This window comes from Tympanuchus pallidicinctus, unplaced genomic scaffold, assembly GCF_026119805.1.
Source record: "Tympanuchus pallidicinctus isolate F22 unplaced genomic scaffold, pur_lepc_1.0 scaffold26, whole genome shotgun sequence".
In the NCBI taxonomy this organism is placed as follows: Eukaryota; Metazoa; Chordata; class Aves; order Galliformes; family Phasianidae; genus Tympanuchus; species Tympanuchus pallidicinctus.
This window is the reverse complement of record NW_026294743.1, coordinates 3,326,964-3,347,435: the sequence shown is the minus strand read 5'-3', so window position 1 is coordinate 3,347,435 and position 20,472 is coordinate 3,326,964. Positions and strand designations below refer to the sequence as shown.

Below are 20,472 nucleotides of genomic sequence, written 5' to 3'. Positions count from 1 at the left end.
TGGGTGGTGATTGGTATCAGTCCTTGGATCTGTTAAACTTCACAACTGGGTTCAGGGTTTTTTACAGGTCATCCTGGTTTACTGGTACTCCCTGCACAGTGATACCATTTCTTTTGACTCCTTCTTTCACTCCTTTTTACCAAACTGATTATGATTTGCATGTAACTCCTCCACAGTGTTTCCAAATTTCTGACAAACTGGGAAATTAATCAAGGGACTCATCTAATATCTATTAGATGTGGTCACAAAAGAAATCTATCATAAAGCCTTTTGCACTGATGCTTTTCAGTGTCACACCAGTCCAGGAGTTCCATCCAAAACATGGTTGTTGGAAAGTGCCTAAGTTTTAAAAAGAGATGTGTGTGTTTCTGGGATTACCCCTCTGTGATGGTTTGTACTGTGGAGGTATCCTGCACACACTGTCCTGTGAAAAGTTCTGTGGACTGTAACAATACTTGAACTTGCCAAACTAATATTTATATCTCTTAGCATTTGAATTGCTTTGGAAATGCTCAAGTGTAAAGTTCTCGAAACACTAAATCATCTTGGAAAACATTACATGGCAAGTCCACGTATTGTCAAATTAGACTAGATATGCTTTCAATCTTTTAGTAAATTAACTGAAGTGTAATATTGTATGGCTATTCATAAACACCACAACCTCTACTGAAGAATTACCATCTGGATCCTGGCTTACACTGGGAGTTCCTGGGTGGGGAAAGCAGCTGATACAAATACCTAAGTTTGTTTTACCTACTTATTTATTATTATTGGTTATTGTTAAATGTATGGTTGTCTCTTTTCACTTTCTACCTTTTATTCATCATGTAACATTTGTGTCACCACTCCTGATGTATCACCAAGTGGTGTCTGTGGCAAACCAAATGATTCTAATTGTTGTCTAAAGATTGATGATAATGGTAAAGTTGTTAAACAAATTGCCCAGGGTATACGGAAAATAGCCCATGTTCCTGTCCAAACCTGGAAGGGCCTAGACGTAGATTTCTTTTCCTGGCTTCCAAGTGGCCCATGGGTCAAACGTATCCTATTTTATCTGCTGTGTGTTGTCGCAACTCTTATGTTTGTACCGTGTATGATTCCATGTTTTATTCAACTGATACAACGTGTTGTATCTTCCATGTATTTTGTAACCGCTTCAACAGATGATGGACAAGTCCAACAGATCAGGGCAACATTTGTAACCAAGCCCAAGAAATCTTTTATAGTAATTGTGTAACAATTATCTTCCCCTTCTCCCCCTCCTCTTTCCCTCTTGCTTGTTTGCTGTCTTTCCATTTTCTCCCTTTTCTTTTCCTCACCACCATGGAGGGTTACTTATGCTTCATTTCAAGCAATCTTTGAGCCACGGGGTGGTGTGAGAATCCTTCTCTGTTTTTTTTGGCTCAAAGCTTGCTTCCTGAGGTATTTCTTGTGATAAGACTCTGAATGATTTGTTGAGGAGGCAACTAATAGGTGCTAACCGTGTGACAATGGATATCGCTTTGGGAACATTTGAAAGCCCCTTCCCCCAGAGCTGCTTGCTCTGTAGAAGAGCGGATGAGAATGCTCAGGAGTGTTTACTGGCGGAAGATCTGGCCTGTGACAAAACAGCTCCAGCTAGGTGTGGGAAAATTGGGGAACGAAACCATCCTGTTCTGTGAGAAACAGGATGCAGATGGGCACCCCTGCTCCCTCTTATCTGCTGGCAAGGCCCGGAAGATGGGAACAAAGGAGTTTCTGCTGAGATCCCAGAGCCAGAAGCTGCCACTCAAAGGAGAGCTGACTCGACCACTTTCGATTTGAGCTGTCACTCCAAAGATAGCTGACTTCACCACTTTGAAACCATTGAAAAGGGGCCATCATCACCGTTGTCCTCGTCGTTGTTGGCAACAGGACAACTCTGCCTGACGACCCACCGCTACTGAAGATCAAAGACTGAACTATGAACCACGCTGGATCCATGGTGGTGACTATGTCCCTCTTGCTGCCTATAAAGATTCCTTGCCTCTTCTTTTCTATCTTTCCTATCGCCCTCCTTCCCTTCCCCCACTACCCTAATTCATAATATTGTCCGTCCTCCCCTTCCCCATTTCCCTAATTAACATTTGTAATAAACTGGTCGGACCAACATTTGAACCGTTGCTTCTTAATCTCACGCCGGGTATATAGATAATAAAAGAACCTCCTCTCCCTCCTATAAATTGGAGTGAGACAAAACCTAATTTGCCTGCGCTGGGATTTCAAAGGAGTTGAAAGCTGTTAATTTCAAAGCGATAAAATGCAGCGTACTCGAGAGGAAGAGTGAAGGATCCAACCATAGCTCCTTCTTTGCCAAATAAACTCCTGAGAACTTTACAAAACATGCTGGCAGATAGCACGTGCCTTCAGGCTCAAAATAATCCCGACAAACTAAACTTCGCCATGTCTAGATCTATTTAGGCACAATATTTCATCACTCTAAAATTGCATATTCATTATTTTATGCAGATGACTAAGTTATAGTTTTGCTGTAGTAATGTAATACCTTGTTCACTGAATTAGAATACCCAGACCTCTTTAGTTCGTTTAACTCTCCGATCTTCCTCAGGGAAATCAGGAGGATCGCTGTGTTTATATAAGCTGTCCAAATCCAAGTTTCGAATTAATGATTCCATTATCGGACAAAGGCAGACCCAACGCGTTTTCCAGATGGCTTCAAGCACCAATTATCTGAGATTTTCCAGGAAACCCGAACTTCAGGGTGAGATCGCCAGAGAAAAAAATACTAACCTGAGTTTGGGACATCCCCCAGCTGCACTGTCGCCTTGGTCCAGATAAGGCCTGACTTCCCAAACGCCGTGCGTACTGCTGGATGTAGCGGAACTCAAGACAGCATTCACATGTGCCGTCGGGCCGTGCACACTGCTCGTCTCAAAATCACGATTCCACTGATCTCCTGCTAGAAAATAATTTACAGAAAGAAGGCAGATATCTCACTCACCTCACACAATAAAGGCATTAAAACATACATATTATCCAGAAGCTCTCATTAGCATCGCTGGCCAATTCTGGTTCGGTTTTTGTATGAGCAGAAGTGTGGGCTTCCTGGGAAAGAGCTTCTGATAATGGTACCGCAATAGCTGGTCGCAGAACTGTTAGCGGGGTAACAAATCCGTCGCCCTCAAAGAGGAACGGTCTGAGGCTGGAACAGGAGGCAGATTCTCTCATACCACGTCCTCAGTTCCTGAATACTTAGTCACCGTGCTTTTGCCACAGTTTTGTTACACACGGACAAATGGACATTTGTGCAATCCTTTTGGCCTGACGAATATTTGACGGCAGGGTGATTAATGCCTTCTCCTTGGTATATTACTTGTTACCTTATAATTTTTTGTTCTTACTCAAATCTATCCATCTGCCTGACAGTCTGCCCAGAACGCCTTATGAAAATAGTCAAATAAAATTAAAACAGCACGGGGAGGGAAAGGGTACAGAGAAGAATGCTTAGCAGGGGAGCTAAGCGTCAGGTAATAGCTTGACTCGTTCTTCACAAAAGCTGAGCAGAATATGGCAGCCTTAACGTCAGCTGCCAACTTCAAAAAACCTAACACCTGTGAGAAGAAACTCTCCCTCCTAATTATACCTCGACACTGTCCTCTGTAACAGAGTCGGTATTTTGCCAGGAATAAACATCGCTATTTCTTTCCTAGGCAAGCTGCTTGGCTGTTTCAATTGTCTTTTAAATATTAAGGAGCTGGAAACATTCGTCACATCCTGTGCTGTTTACACAGCATCACACAGTCCCCCTTGAAACCAAGACGCTTTACGGCAAGCTCGACACGCGGTTCCATCCAAACATTTGCTACTGTATTTGCCAACCACAAACAGATTTCTGCAAACGCTGAGCAAAGCTTTAAAGGTTCTGACAGCCACCCAAAGTTGTGCTAGCACGACTGCCGAGGAAAGGTGGTGTCAGGACACTCGGCCTCCACCGCTACTACCTGGATGTGGGAAGAGACGTGAACGCAAAGCGCTCACGGCTCCGCACAGCACAGCTCCCGGCAAAGACTTGCTGCCCGGCCTCTACAACCCAGCTCTTCCAAAGCACTGCAGAGCGCAAAGAGCACAAGGACTGTTAGAGAAAAGTGTGAAAGGGTAACTTACGTTGTATAGAGAAACACTGGGAAAGGACTGCTGTGGTTTCTTCAGTATTTTACACTGACGTTGGAAGAGAAGGCAGTCAAAATAGGACACCTACAGAAATCTCTCTTCAATTCTCTCTCTCTGTTCGTTTACTCTCCAGTCGCTGCGCCTGAAGAAATGCAACAGTCAAAAGTTTATCCCTGCTATTTCCGAGCGATGCGGCCGACTCTCCTTGACCATGTACTGATCATGTAAAATCAGACAAGAGCAGGGGAGGCGAGAAGCAATCTAGCTTGAGCCTGAAACTTCTGAACTGGGCGTTTTCTGTAAAAGCTGCTCTTGTGTCAGAAGCTCCCATCGCCACGCTAACTTGCAGAGCGTGAACTCATCCATCTGGTTTTCGTAAATTGCAAATTACAAGCGAAGCAGGGAACGAGCACAGCCCGGTTTTCGCTGAACTCTCCAGGCACCAGCCTTACAAGTAACCCGAGGTACAAAGGCTTTGCGAACAGCGGGCCAGCCCACGCCGCTCTGCTCTCCGTCACGCGTGTGGCTGGGCTGGTGGGCTGGCTAACTCCCCAGGCATCCCCCTGCTCTGCGAGCGGCACGCTGCCCAGGGATGTGCCGAGCGGCGCTCCCCCCCGGCGAAAAAAAATGAGCCTGCAGCATCCTTCCCAGCATGAACAGCCTTTTCGGAAAGGGAATTTAAAATAAACATGAGATTAAATAAATAAAAAAGAGAAACTGTGCATTTCTTAAAACAGTTCAACAGTTTAGGAAGTCAATTAGAACAACCTGATGCTTATTAATAGCGAACAGGACGCAGGCGCCCGTACTTCAAACATTTCCAGGTGGGAAGGAAATACGCTGCGGGTTTTTTTGATTTGCTGTTGTATTTTCCTCTCAGAATTAGTGGAGAGCTGCCTGACGGAAAACCTCTGAGATGATCCTGCCCATTGATTGCCACAATGAGCATTTTAATCAAAAGCATCGTAAAGTCTCTAAAAGCACCCAGAGAAAGCTGGTGACTCCAAGCTCCTAAAGCCATGTTCACTCTCTATTTTCAGCTACTTAAAGGTCCTGATTAAATTGAAGTGCCAGAGGCTTGAGGGCTCACACACCTTTTTTTTTAAGACAGTTCAAGGTCAGTAGTAAACTGCGTTGTTTTTCTAACACAAACACCGAGGAAACTATTTCCCCCTTGTCTATATCAGATAAAGAAGTTTTGTGTTACTTGAAATCAGAAAATGTTATTTTTGTGTTCTTTTTCTTTATCATCTTGTATTTAGCCTTTTGTTTCACCCGAGGACTTCTGCAAGCTTTTCTACTGGGAACGATCTCACTCGGTTTAACGCTGAGAACCTCCAAGGGAGGCAGCTTTCCTTTAAGCGTGAATCGGTGAGTCGTTAACAAAATAAAAACACCGCTGTAAACGGTCTGCCTCAAAATTTCAAGGCTTGTCACTTGCTCCATTTCATTCTTTGCGTGATTATGCTCCTCTATCTGGATTAGAACCGATATGACTAGATTGGATTGATACTTAAAAAAAATAAAAAATAAAATAACTAATTAGTATATGCAAAGGAAAAAACTATGAACTAATTTTATTCATGTGTATTTTTGCCCGGGCTATTACAATTCCTTGCGATAACTGTAGAAGTCATTGAATAATTTCAATCGAATCTGATAGACTGGCAGAGTTCTCAAAGATATTATATTCCTACAGCTTTTGTGAAGACAGGCAGCCCTCCAAGATGAGTGAAATACAGTCCTGTGATCCAATATAAAAGGCTACACATAAGCTCAGTCATATTAGACACACAAACAAGAAGTACTTGAGAATAGATTTCATGGGTCCTACTACTCAAATGCTACCACAGTTGTAGACCTTCAGCCTACCTTCTAGCTTTTCTCTGTCCATGCAGAAACATCAGAAGATATCTTTTTGATACAGCAGTAAACGGGGCTTGTTAACAGTTGTGTTATTTTTCCTCTCACTTAGTGATCAAGTAAAGTGAACTCACTCTTTTGGGTGTTACGAGCAGGGGCTGTAGGATTGGCCTGAGTGGCTGGAGTGGCTTCCCGGCACCGCCGAACGGCTGAAATCCACTGAGTCATCGCACGCAGCAAACTATTTTCCCCGTGCTCTCATTTGGCAACACTAGAGGCTAAACAAAAATTTGGATCAGAATTTCTTTGTTCTGTAAAAAGCTTTCAGCTTTCAAGAGGAACGTGCTTTAAAATTAAGCCTTCTATAATTTGTAGCTTCTTTGAGGCAGAAAGTGGGTTTTTATATCACAGAATAATCACGTTATCACAATGAGCTCACTACAGAGAGACTACTGTAAGCCTCTCACAACAAACATTGAAGACCTTTCTTTAATCCACTCCCCCACAGCACTCTAAATTACCTCCCTCCATCCCCAACTAATGATGTGTCTTGAAACATGGAACAAGGAGAGCAATTCCCAGACTAGATCGTGTGTAAAACCTGTATCGTGTCGTATATTTTCAAGTTATTAATCATCCTCCATTTGCAACGTTGGTTTCACGGCAAGTAGATTAGTTTATTAACTTCTGTACTTCGATAATCCTGGATGCAGCTGTTTTCATGTTCCTTTACTGGAGGCTATTTATTTATCTTATTTAAACAATCACTCACAGGTTATGCAGTGAGAAGCTCTGGTTTAGAGAATATCATATTGTAATATATATACGCTTAATTTCTTTCTACTTGGTTGGCCATAAAGTATTATAAAGTTTACATAAAAGTATGCAAGTCGTGGCATTTTCTCACAAAGTTCTCCCACATTTCCTGTTTTCTGAACTTCCTCGAAATTGAATGCGTTTCTTATTATTCCAATGATCCGCATGCTGTGCTGCCGGTACCTGTGCCTGCCCTTAGCAAACCGCGCAAAGATCGCCTTCCTCCTTCTGTCAGTTACTCTTGTATGCATCCCAGCTTTGTGATAATCACAGGCCCTTTTTGGGGGGGAAGTTCCTATTCCCTATAGTTCTTGTCTGTTTTTATAGGTGTTTTTAACCAAATAAAAAACCTAAAAAAAAAAACAACCGCAATACATAACGCTTTGTTGACTTCAAAATGGAGTCTGGACAGAAGCCATTCCTTTGATCCCTTCTCATTCATTCATTAATTTACACTCTATAGAAATCGGGCGAAGAAAAGAGGGACTCACGTTTACAAGGAAACCAACAGCAATCCTCCTGTTATTCGGCAGTAAGTCATCTTCCCTGACAATTAGGAGCAGATTCCCACTGTCCTAGTGTAGGTGTCCACTCAACTTCTCCAGTTGAACAAATGACGTCCTGAAAAAGATACAGGTCTTTTGCTAGGCGTGGACATAAGAAAGGGAATTCAGATCGCAGAATCAAAACACAGAGATAAGCTTCATTCAGTAAAAAGGTTCAGTCGGGTAACTCAGCAGACTGTTTTAAACAGTTTACTCATTTGCAATGGCTGCAAGCACCCGCTAGATCAGCACAAATGCCAGACCCTGACTCTCGGTCAGTCCCCTGTTGCCTGCCTTGAATACAGTTCTGTTGTGGAGGCAGCGTGTGCCTGCTGGCCCATGTCAAGACTGTCTTCCCCAACTCCCGGAAAATCAGGAACCCCTTTCCTCCTTTTTCACTTTCCCAGAGAAAACATCTCAAAAGCTGATGCGTAATAGACCCCACTGTTAGATCTACGTGTGGGCGCTGTCAGTGCTTTGCTTTATACAGCATCCAGATTTAGAAGGATCAGTGTGATTTACAGAGGTAAGGAGAACCAGCGAACAGATTTACGTAGTGTTATCTAGTTACCTAAAAGACTCTGTGGGCAGTGAGGCCTAAAATCATTGGACTAATCTTTTCTCTTTGACATGCTTTCTTTATGGGAGCAGTACCTAATCCCTTGTTTTCAAAGACTTCTCGGAAATCCAACTTCTTCAGCTTCACTGTTGACTTACTTTGTTACATCTGAAAAGTGTGGTTTTAACAAATCCCACTTGCGTCTAATCCTTTCTTCTCAGACAATCCATAGGTCCAGTTACATCAGTAACTTGAAAAAGTCCGAAAAACAGGAATACAAGCCGTGCTTCTCCCCGCTGAAGTCTCGTCATTCGTTTTGTAGCCGTTCATTTGTCTTCTAGCTTTAATACAGAACTATAATCCTGGACCCTGGCACTCAAAAAGGAAAACGTACAATGCTTAATTATAAAAAAGGAACGGATATCAAGTTATTTCATATCAAGCTTAAATTTTCAAACTGCTACGGGAGAAAGTCTCACTTAGTTCCAAACACAATGCTGCAGCTCACAGAGGTTGGTGCGTCTCGCTGTCCAGCGCTACCTACCTGACTGACTCAACTCTGCTTACCCACGCTCCTGAAACAATTATGCTGGGGAGTTAATAGCATAAGGAACTAACAGAGCCTTCTGGAAGTAGCCTTCCGCTTAAAACTGATTATGCCTGCTTTCTCAAACAGATGAGGGTAATTAAAGAAAAAAGGGTATGAGTTCTGAGGCCGCTGACTGGGCAAACGCGAGGCAGAAGAAAAGAGATTCTGCTGAATGAGTCAGTGTTTCTAGCCTTCCGAATTTAGGTGCTTGTTACAAAATGGAATAGTTCTGAGTAGCAAAGATGGTCTTCGAAATTGTAGCTGGCTCCTCTTGGGACAATGCCTCCAAATGCAAAATTATCATACACATTTGCACGCTAAGACAGATCTGTAACAAATGCAGTAAAACAAAATTAATGTTTATATAAAAGGCCATTTTCATTTATTCTGATCATTAACAAATGTTCTTCTCAGGTTTCAATCCGGAAAGTCTTATGTAGACGAAGAGCAATTTCCAAATGATGTTTTAAACCTGTACTGTTTGTCACAACTGGGTTCCACTCAGTCACTTCCTGACTGTGTTAAATGTAATGGCAAAACGTGCTCTGATTAAATAACTAAGCCTTTGGCAACTGCAATATGCAGCTTATCTGACAACTCCCCAGAAGCCTGGAAAACTTTTCTCCTCTTTTTTTACTTCCTTCTCTTTCAACCAAGGAATTGTTTTCAACAATGCAATTAGAGAGAACACAAGAAATGAGGAACAAAAATTTTGAAACAATAGAAAAAAAATGTACTTTATATAACTATGTTAGCAACTCAGATATTTGTATATTCAGCATCCCAATCATTTGTAATTAACTGTGGTCCTCCCATAGTTGTAATTTACCACAGATAAAAATAGCCACGAGTAGGAGAGAATTGCTCTTCAGCTATTGTAAATGAATGCAACTCTTACACTATGAAACATTTCCCCTAAACATACTATGAGCTCAAATGACAACAGGATATCAAATGCTATCAAACAGGGTATTTTTTCTGGGCCCGTACCTAGCCATACTCAGAACACATTTTTGGTGGCTTAGATAAAATTAAATCCAAGTCCTAATAGTTACTTTTGTGAAATCAAAAGGCAGTAGAAGTTTTTGTGAAGCAGAGACTTGTTTACCTTGGCCCATCTCTACAACCAAGTGATGAAACACTGCTGCTTCACAAGCAGTTTATCAATTGCATCAGACAGTTCGTAACGCTTGGATTTTAAGGTGTATTTTTTCCTTTGTCTGCCCCCTGCCTGCCGTATCCTTCAGGAGTCTCAAAATAAGAATTGTAACTGTGCAGGTCAGAATGACAATGCACTGCTTTCCATAAATGTAATTTCCTGACGACAGTTCACAGCTTCTTGTAAGCGTGGATTGACCGCAATCCACATAAGGATTCCTCTGCTGCCACCTGCTTCTCATTCAGGTTTACCTGAACTGATACTCCTAAAGGGCAGATGAGGATCTGAAGTTATGCCCTGTTAGTCTCTTACTATTTAGTGGCGAGGCGCTTCGTACCTGAAGAAAATGCTTGCATCTATTTTCTCAGTTTAAAGCATTTTACTTCTTCCCTTCCCTTTGCCTCCATTTCCCCCTTCCTGGTGATGTAGGTTTTTAATAGTCTTGCTATCTCACACGTGACCTAGTTCCAGGTTCTGCTTACATTGATGCCTCTTGTCTCTTTCCTCTGGCACTCTGGCGTCCTACACTCCACAGAACGTCATCTCACAGAGCTTTCCGGGAGCACCACGCCAATAGCCTTCCTTTCCACAGCCTGCTTTTTCCTCAAGATCAGTTTTGAGAGGCTGAACTTCTGACCGGTTGTGATTAATGGGTATCGCCTAGACGTGACAAATATTCTGATCCCAAAAGCATTTGAGCTTCATACGTTAAAGAAACTGAAGTGTGAGCTTTGCAGCATGCTCTGCAAGTTGACTACTCTGACTTATATGCATATACTATATCACGAATGCAAAAATTTTACTATTTCAAAAAGCATTACACTTGTTTGATTTTATATTTGAGGGATTAGACAGCTGATTCAGGTTTTTGGTGCGATATTGAATTCGTGTAACTGGCATACAAACTGACAGTCTTACATTTTCCTCAAAGCTTATTGCTTCCCTCTTTCGTTATAAAACAGCGTCAGAAGTAAAATACACTTTGTAGTGGTGCTACCTCAGATAAGGTGATTGGGCTCTTGCCCTTGGAATTCAGATGCCGTGATTAAAAGCTGTTAGCTCATTAAATACACGTGCACGTTACTGATTTTTGCACTTGTTGCTTTCTCCTCCTGTTCAGTACTTATATCCAGATTATACCATTTTCTTCAGATCTGTTCATTTTAAGAAGCAAAAGTTTGTCTGCCATATGCTGTATGTGTCCATGCTAGAGTGACAAGGACTGAACTTCTGCATTATTGATACGAGATCAAAAGCAACTATTTTAAAAGCTGCTTTGATGGCCCATGGCATCAAGAAGATATGGGTTACACTGAAGTCATTTCAGCTGACATTTATAATATATCCAATATAAAAGCAGACTGATTTAGCAATCTAAACTAGGAAATAAAGCGATATTAAGCAGTATGCAGTGACATCAAGCAGTCATCAGATGTGAGAATTTGTTACAAGGGCTTTAAACCTAGACTCCAAACACATGTTTACAGAAGTAACTAGTTCCGGGTGCCTCGTTAAACAAAAATTCACTAGCAGAGAGTTATGAAAAATTTGGCCATGGAGAAATAAGTTTCTAGAGCAAAAACAAAACCAAAGAAAAACAAGTAGGCATTTTGTTTAAAATCTTGCCTTTTTTTTTCCTGCAAAATCTCGAGTCCACAACAAGTGAAAAATTAGTCTTGCTCATTTTATCCGCATGGAATAGCAATCACATTTGAAATTTCAAATAGTTTCACGGGGAAAAAAAAAGGTAGAATTTCCCATAAGGTTTCAGGGAAATAAATCTGGGACAATTCTTTAGTGCTGCTAGCATTTTTCAGTTGAAAAAGAATTCTCTTCCTGTCCACGTCCCCTGATTCCCCCTAACTGAGTTGACAAATATGTATGTTTGTATGCTGTTCCTTTCTACACTTTCAGACTGTCACATAGAATTTATGTTTTTCCTATAATCACAAGTGTAACTATTACACAGCAGACGATGGTCATTAAGACGATAGTAGTAGCTTGGCAAATATATTAATCTAGAAAAACACTGCTTCCAATCCAGGACTCCCAAATCTCCTCACTTTGTCATCATGACCAGTGACCTGTGACTAGGCTAGGTCATAAAGTCAAGAAGCCTATGGACAAGCAGTCGTTAGCTACCTGATCCTCTGCTGCACAGTCACCTAAAAGCAAAGCAGGCTGAAGTATTCATTTTAAAGGACTTCTGTAAACAACATTTAAGAATTTTTTTAAAAAACATTTTTCCTTTTAAAAGAAAAGAAGCTAAATTTAGTACTTGTTATTGCAGTAGCTCGTTTTTTCCTCTTTTTTAAAATAAAAGTGAACTATTACCCCATTTAATGATGATGCAACCTTTCTGGAGCTTAGCTTTCTGGAGCTGTGTGTTTCAGAAAAAACACACACTGTAAGTACAAGAAAAAAATACAATGAAAAATGTAAAGTGTCTCACTTCTCAATGCTGAAAAGTCACGTTCAGAAAGGAAAACGCAGGGTGAAAAATAGACCAGCAGGCATAACTGTTCAAAGCAAAACAAGAGAATTGGAAAGCGTCACCATTCAAAGCTGCATTTTTTGTCCCTGTAAAAGGCCTATGGACTAATACATTCCAATACAAAAACTGCTTGGATTTAAAACGGATTTAAAATAGTCTATGGATGCTGTAATATTTTTAAGAAAAGGGACCACGTGAATTCCTCTGGGTCTCAGTTATTTCTCTGAAGAAAACAAACAGCTAATCTCTCAAGACAGTCTTAAGTATCTTCCATCCTCGGAGATTAAATTGCTTTGGTTTTAAGTAAAACTCTTCACTGCAATGACAGGTGGCCCCTCTTCTCAGAGTACATCAAGAGAAGCAGATTTATTTGAAAGCTGAGATAAGCCATAGCTCCTGTTCGACCGAAAGATGTGGCCGATAAGATGAATGGTTTAACATTCTATTACTAGTCTTCTACATTATTTGAAGAGTAATAACAACTCGGATTGAACTGTAACTTACAAACTGGCTTTGCCAGAGAGATATCCAGGGAAGCAGCCCTGAAGTTCGGGTTACAAACCACTCCAGTTTAGAACAAATAAATGAATATGAAAAGCAGTTTATTGGCTACCAGAGCTAATGAGATAAAGATCTGTATACAAAATACCCTGAAAGCATTCAAGAATGAAGTGCCAGCAAATCCCTTCACTAAAAGCAAAAACTTGCAATATTTATTATTTTTTAAAAGTTGCAGTGCTGCGTGAACCTATATGCGCCTCATCAAGCTTTTCATAAAAGTTATTTACTAACCAGAGTGAGAAAAATCTCATATTAAGAATTAGCTACACTTAATGCAGAACTACCAAGAAATCCTTACAGTTAACGTCTTCTATTACTTTTGTTGTCGATATAAGAAAACTTAAGCTGCAATTGCCATTGTTCCCTCACTTGTCATTTCTCACTACACATGTAATTTAATTTAGTACTTATTTTGGGATAATTTTGATTAAAAGATACTGCATCAATAAAAGAAATTATCTGTGTGTCTGCGGATAAATCCACAATATCTTCTAACTGAGGGGTCTAGATATTAGCTGTTTTCAATCAAGTAAGCCTTACATTTGGAGTTTAAAGCCTCCTTTACAGAGACGTTGCGTTTCTGTGCAAGCTTGAGACATTTTTGCAGTATTTTGCTGTAGCTCTGTGCGGCCTGAAGATATTGGCAGTGTGTGTAAGTAGCTGGAAAAATCAGATAAATTTTCCGACACACAAAATGTAATTCCTTGCATGCCTGAAGTTGTCTGCTTTTCCTTATGCTCACATGAATTCATTGGAGATCTCATCTCAACCTGTGAATTTTATCCTGACAGATATCTCTGGCCTTCTGGACCATTCTCTTGTCAGGTTTTATTCATACCTTCTGTCCAGGGCTTGCTCTGCGTTCTGTTTTCCCACATCTTCTCACGGTAAGACTTCACTGACAGTCGGAGCAAAAGATGACTTCTCGAAAACTTCTTGAGGAACCTGTGAATTAAAATACAGGTTTGACAATGGTTCATTTGCTAATATTAGTCAAATTTGACTCAGGCATGCTTTATGTATTTCAGATTTATTTCTTTAAATAATTCAAAAATTTAAGACGAATGTTTCTCAGTAATAAAATCCATCATTTCCTCTGCCTTCCATTTCTCTCCAAGTGATGGTTAATTTTCAGAACCCTTGTAATGAGAGGTCAAAAGAACGGCAAAGAGGGATCAACAGAGAGAATTCTAGAGACCTTTAACAGCCCCAAAGACCACATTCAAGGAATTAATTAATCATGCTGTTGTTGCAATGAGGGAATAAAAAGAAATCATTCAGCTCTTTTGATATTTGACCATTTACAGTATATCTTTCAGAGAAAGGATCTGTTTGTATTTGTTGCTTATTGCCAAATGAATGACCACCAAATATTCTTTGTCCATGTTCTCTTCTTCAGTAAAAAGCTGTAACTTTTTTTTATATTCCCAGAATTTGCAGGGGGTGAGTGCTGTTTTTTGTCAAAAACTGTACTCCTGCACTAAGAAACGCACGTAGTCTTAGTGATGCTTGAAACAGTGAACTATTTTTTCTTTTGGTTTTCTTTTAACATCTTTCTTGGGGCCACTCTGCCACCTGCCTACAGCTGAACAGAACTGTGCAATACTTCTCAGATTTGCAAAAGCTAGTTACGTTAAACGTGCAAAAATACACATAGGTTGAAAGCATGAACTCGTGCTTCTCCGCCTGTATTTTGTCAAGAACATACTGATAAATGCTTTAGTCAATTGAAAGTAAAAAGAGCAGTTAAAGGATGCCCTTCAAATAATTCGCAGGAGTAAAACTTCGCCTGAATTCATTTGCATCACAACCGACTCCCACAGCCATCAGCTTTGACAGATGTCAGATTATTCAGCTTTTCTACTCTCGTCAACTCCATGTAGCTATTCTGCCCCTATCTAAATGACTTGATCACCACGTGAAGGAACATCTTGTCACTCCAATGCCTTTGAAAAAGAAGTCCTTCCTTTGTGCTCTGTGGTAGGCAGAACTAACACCAGCACATGAATGGAGACGTCCTCATGAACGTAAACTAAGAATATCTCAATCCCTTCGAGAAAAGACACACTCTATTTTTATTCAAATAAATATTTGTAACTGTTTAGAAAAATCTTATACTTGGTTCTCTTTCTTCAACTTCTACTCACGAAGCTGTCTCACAGGTATTAACCAGTACTGGGAACATGGATTATAGTTTCTGAAAAAGGACACTTAGAATTTAGAAACAGATCCTGAGGCTACCAAATGGGAACAAATACATGGTTGTATTACATGTTTGTCTTACACGTTTGTATTACAAATTACATAGATGAAAAATAACACTGTCCAAGCACAATTTACCTCAAGCCGTAATAATTATGTTTAGTGAAACAGTTTACCTATATCACCTGAATTTCTAAGATATTTTACAAAAACTTGACTCACGGTCAAGGTGCCTTCATAACTAAAGCACCGAGCTGTATAATGATTCGGTGCTGTGGCTCACTGTTAGCAGTCAGCCTGTGACAAGATGCAATTTTAAGTCTACACTGAAGCAGAATTCCTGAGGAAAAAGTGCCACCAAAGAATTATTCGTTTTACAGAACTGCAAAACAGTGATGGAGGACAATTTAGGATGTCTTAAATAACATTAATTTGAGTTGTTTCTCCAGGTTTTATTTTTTCTGCAGATAAATGAGACAGGTTGTATTTCAATTGGTTTTACGTATGGTTGCCATTGTGAGGGCAAACCTTTTAAATTTCTCTTCTAGGCTTTAATTTCATTTTGGTGGAACTCAGTGAACCAGTCTGATAAATCAGTCTTATTCATGTTTACATTACAAACAACACTGGACCCTGAGCAGGGTTCCAGAACACCGCAGACAAAATACATAGGATTAGTACACAGAAACAGTAGAAAAGTGTTTTTTTCCTCCCCCGTGTGTTCCCTGGAGGTAAAGAAATAAAACTAACTGGGTAAAAATGATCACCTGTTCCCTGAAATTATTACTACTTTAGATACAGGACTCGTATGTTTTCTACTTGAGAAATATTTTGGAAATAAATAAATAAATAAATAATTAAAAAAATAAGGACATCATATAAGTTATCCAAGTTCCTAATTAAATTGGTTGCATTTCACTATTTTTCCCATGGGAATCAATGCTCGTGGTGTAGAGACATTTTACTGCCACTTCTCTAATGGGACCACTGAGCCATTATTTTTGCGAGCGTACCTGATATTCCCATTAACAGCACTAATTCCCAGCAATCACAAATCAAAGAGCATCTTATGGCCTCTTCTACCCGATACTCAACTACATTATTAAACTGGCTCTGTCAACTAATAGCAAATACACAGCTGAGTAGAAAAAAGTGAGGAAATACACCTAATCCTACATCTTATCCTATTTTCTAGTCTAAAGCATGAAAAAGAAGAGTTCTTTTTAAACGATGACACAGGTATTTGTAGATTTGAAGGAACAGAGGTTATAACTCATACCTAAACACAGTTTATACAAAAAGTGACCCTTTATTATTAGATTATTATCCCCTAGCTTGGAAAAGTCCTGCAAGCCCAAGTATCTCAGTTCTCAAACACGTCACTGATTCCTGAAGAGAAATACTATTCGGTGTTGATAAACATTTCAGTTCTTTGGCAGAAGATTCATTACTGCCAGTGCTTTTTCTTTGCAGAGAACTGGTTCCTTAGTTCAGATCTGTGAAGAACTTGTGGTGAATTCCTTAAGCTCGTTAGTAATTACTAAAAGGCAAACACCTTGTGTTGCCACACAGGAATAACCACCCGTACAGAATACACACATCTCCCAAATAACATAGCAAATTTGCTTCCCAGTTTTGTACATTACCTCGCCATGCGTCATTCTGATTTAGGCCTTTATGGGCACAAAATGCTTGGTTTAGAGTCATGGCAAATGCCTTCAAATTTTGTAACATTTTAGAAGAAAGAGATCCTCCAACTGCACGTGTGTAAGGAATATAACAGTGTTATCAATGACCAGGAAGACTTGCTGTTGACAGAAAGGCACTGCACAGACCACTTGAAAATGAAGTGCTTTTCAGACATATTCTTTCTGCATATCTATAATCTCTCTTCTGCCTAAATTCATTTCCTCTCCCATTCCATCATCACCGTCAAGTTCTTAAAAACCTGAATTGCATCACATTCATTGAGACAAAAACTGCACTTGGACCCCAAAGCTTTAGATCGCTTAAACCTTCATTTTTCACTGCACTATTGTGAGAGAATTAGCAGACGTGGCCTAAGAACATTTAGGCAAGCATGTGCCCTGATGCAGCATATTGTGTAACCCCGATTCAGTTCATTTCAGTCCAGTTAAGCACAGGGGAAGGAAGGACACTCTCAGAACTGCTACAGCTGCACCAACCGGACAGAGATCACCATTCAGAAGGTTATCTAGCCTCTCTGCAACACAGAGAGAAAGAGCAAACGTTGTCATGAAAATCCAGGTGGGATCTACTGCGAATGTGAATTAAGGTCTTGCTATGCTGCAAGAAATAATTCCCATTCTTAGAAAGCGTGAAGGTTACATAGTGGCTGCCTATTTCCAAGCTGCTTGCCTGATCTGTATTCGGAAAGATGTGTTTTGTCCTCTTGACAAGATAAATGTTCTACATATCACTGATAACCACATAACCTACGCAGCAAAGTTAAGAGTATTAGCCTAAAAGCAGCATTAGCCGTGCAGAAATTTATTTTTGACTGCTTATTTTTGACAGTACACCCACGAAGCAGTGGATTATTTCTTAGCATATAACATAATTTCTGTGCTTGAAGATCCTCCTATCAATTTTCTCTTAAGAGGACGCTAACAAGCATTTCATTCTCTCTCCTGCCATACAGAAGAACAGAAGCTTATTTCTTTGATTGCTGAGATCCCCTTGTGCACTTTAACTAGCTGCAACATCCTGTGTGCTCCTTGGAAAGCAATTACACACTTCCTTTACTTCATTTTGCTTCTAAATAGCTGCAGAGGCAGAATGATCTCTGCTACCAATCCAACCCAGAAAGCAGTCAGCTTACTGTAATGATAACCTCAATACAAGTTGCCAGCATTTTTCCAAGTACAGGCTTTTGCCTGCAATCTATGAAGACACAATTACAACCAGGCCAGGCTGATGCTTCAACATCTGGTAAATCACCTGCAAAGGCAAATGTCACCTGCACGAGAAAAGTGCTATCATAACAGTAAAATTCCAGGCTTAGAACTTTAAAACTCATGCTGCTAGATATATTTCACCCCTTCCTCTATTCTGAAGTTTAGAAGTAATGCTTCTATATGCCCGAACAACAGATTTGGCTCAAATGTTCGGCCACCTAGCCTTTGCTCAGCTTCTTAAGCAGTTCTGCCCAAGATAGCACCTGGGCAAAAGACATACCCAATACTCCAGGACCTAAAGCACATTCACTGGCACTTCAACTTAGAAACTTTTAGAGATCAAGAAGGAAGCTTGTCCAAAACTTACTGACAATTTAACGCAATGTGTAAATGATCTTAAAGAGAGTACAGCATCAGACTCTTTTAAAGTGACCCAAAAGGGACTCTGTACTGAGTAGCAGAGAACATTTATGCTTACTAGAATGCGGATTTCACCGCAATCCCTAACACTTCAGCTAGGATCTCCAGCTTCAACAGCTGTCTTTCAACTTTTAAGCCCCAGAGACTAAAACTCACTTTATTTTATTTGAATTGAAGGTGCGACAACACTGCTGTTATCTCCTAAGAATGTCTTACAGTCTATGCTACCAATTTTGAATCTTGATTAGTGAAGGTGACTTGGGAAAAATTACAGACTAAGAACATGGGGTTGTGTTACACCCTTTCTATTTTCTCTCTGAGACTGCACCTGTAAAACTTCCTACTTGCAATGCACATCAAACTGATCCGTGAAAGACTGAGCTAGTATTTGAAATGACTTCTCCTGTAAGTAGTGCCACAGCTGGTCTCACGTCAGATCCTGTAACACCTGCCTTGGTACTCATCTGTAAGTCTATAGCTGCAGGGGTAGGAGAAACAAGCCCCATGAGCAACTGCACGCCTGGACATTCAACAGCAGTTTGCAGTGTGTTCGTACCTTGTTCAAAGAGCTCAGCACGTAGAGAAATTGCCACCCACTCTCTTTCCATGCAGACAAACCATGAGAAGCCGGGTCCAAAGAACACGAGTTATTACAGATTGAGAAGTACGGTAGGGCAAAGGGCCAGGCATCTTTCTGCATAGATTCTGTTTGGCGTAACAGAGAGGAAGATTTGAAATGGAGTAACACCCACTGATGGGCTTGGACTACAGCACTGAGGTCCCTCAGGTCTCAATGTGCTGTGTGAACGTATCATAGAGCCGTGGAGAGCAATGAGTTGTTTTCATCTAGAGGTGCTGGGAAGCCTTTGCCTGGTTCTCAGCCCTGAAATAGTGATACTGAGCTGTTTCCCTGTTCGCTTCATCTCACAGATTCTAACAACTGTAATATTCATACTAAAAGGAAGAGAAAGTTTTAAAGAAGTGTTTTCATTTGGCTTTGAGCTCACTTTGGCTTATATCAGAAATGACTTTAAGATTCTGCCTGAACCTCAGGGTTACCCTTCTTTCAAAAGGAAGTTGCATAAATCAAGATACTGGCTGTTCCCATGCTGATTTTCCTCCCCTCTCCTCCTTTTGCAAAACATATGTTCTCCAGCTTAGCTAAAGGAGAAAAATTACATCTTTCTTTCAGTTGTACAAGCCAGCAAGGCAGTGCTCTGCATCTTCCTTTGACCACCATGAAGGAAGCAAGATCTCTGGCACCCAGTTAGGAACACCCAGAACTATGATATTCCCAATGGTTCATACAGTAATATATATAGCAGGGTTTCGTTTGTTACTTTTCTGGCATACAGTCATCCTGTGCTGGCGGGCTCATCAGTACTTAGCAATTGTTCCCTGCATATGTGAAAATATTTATTGGATTAGAATTCAGTATCTGTGCGGCTTACTTGTTAAACGATGCAGTAATAGAAAATTTATTTCACACTTCATCATTGTTAACAGAATCATAACCATGACTGAACTATCTTGGATATACATATTATATTCAGTATCATGTATAACAAAAAAGCACTGCATTTAAAATTTCTATTGACCGTCAATGGTTTAGTTACAATCTATTAAATTACACATAATGAATCTCATAACGTTTCACTTACTAGCTTTTCAGTCTATAATAAATACTAAGTGCAAAAAGAGTACCACATTGATTTTCATAATAAAAGAGTGCACTGTAGTCATTCTACATAAGCCTATAGAACATGCAGTTTCCAACACTGTTAATCTTCGAAGCTTATTTGGCTATAAAAGGAAAGCCATGTCTCCAAATAATGAAGGAAAAGGTAGTCCTGCACCACTGTCCATGGACCACCGGATTCTTTCACTGCTTAAGCTACGTTTTTAAAAGTTCAAACAGATTTTGGCACAAGAAGCCTCATGTGCTGGCTTATTTCTGACGGTAGTACAACTCACAACCATAATGAATTTATTATCTCTGTGAAGCAGTTGCACGCAGTATTTAAAAAGCAGCTAAACCTCGCACGCCAAGCACTGTTGGAAAGTCATTTGGATCCCCCCCACAAAAAAAAAGAAGAGTGTCAAAGCAAGAACGCGCACTGAGACTTACTTACGAGTGATTAACATCGATGCCACTGAATTAAAAGCAGGATAGAAATAAAGACACGGATAAGACACC

At 40.3% G+C, this 20,472-nt stretch overlaps 1 long non-coding RNA gene across 1 annotated transcript in view; it reads right to left on the bottom strand.

Annotated features, from left to right (window-relative positions):
* Positions 1–4,570: 4,570 nt before the first annotated feature.
* LOC128084229 (uncharacterized) overlaps positions 4,571–20,472 on the bottom strand; it is a 35,139-nt gene continuing 19,237 nt past the window's right edge. Inside the window, exons 2-5 of the long non-coding RNA XR_008208395.1 lie at positions 13,574–13,680; positions 7,320–7,449; positions 6,147–6,290; positions 4,571–4,810 (exon numbers count right to left, since the gene is read on the bottom strand). This is a non-coding gene — a long non-coding RNA (uncharacterized LOC128084229). The remainder of the gene's footprint in view (positions 4,811–6,146; positions 6,291–7,319; positions 7,450–13,573; positions 13,681–20,472) is intronic.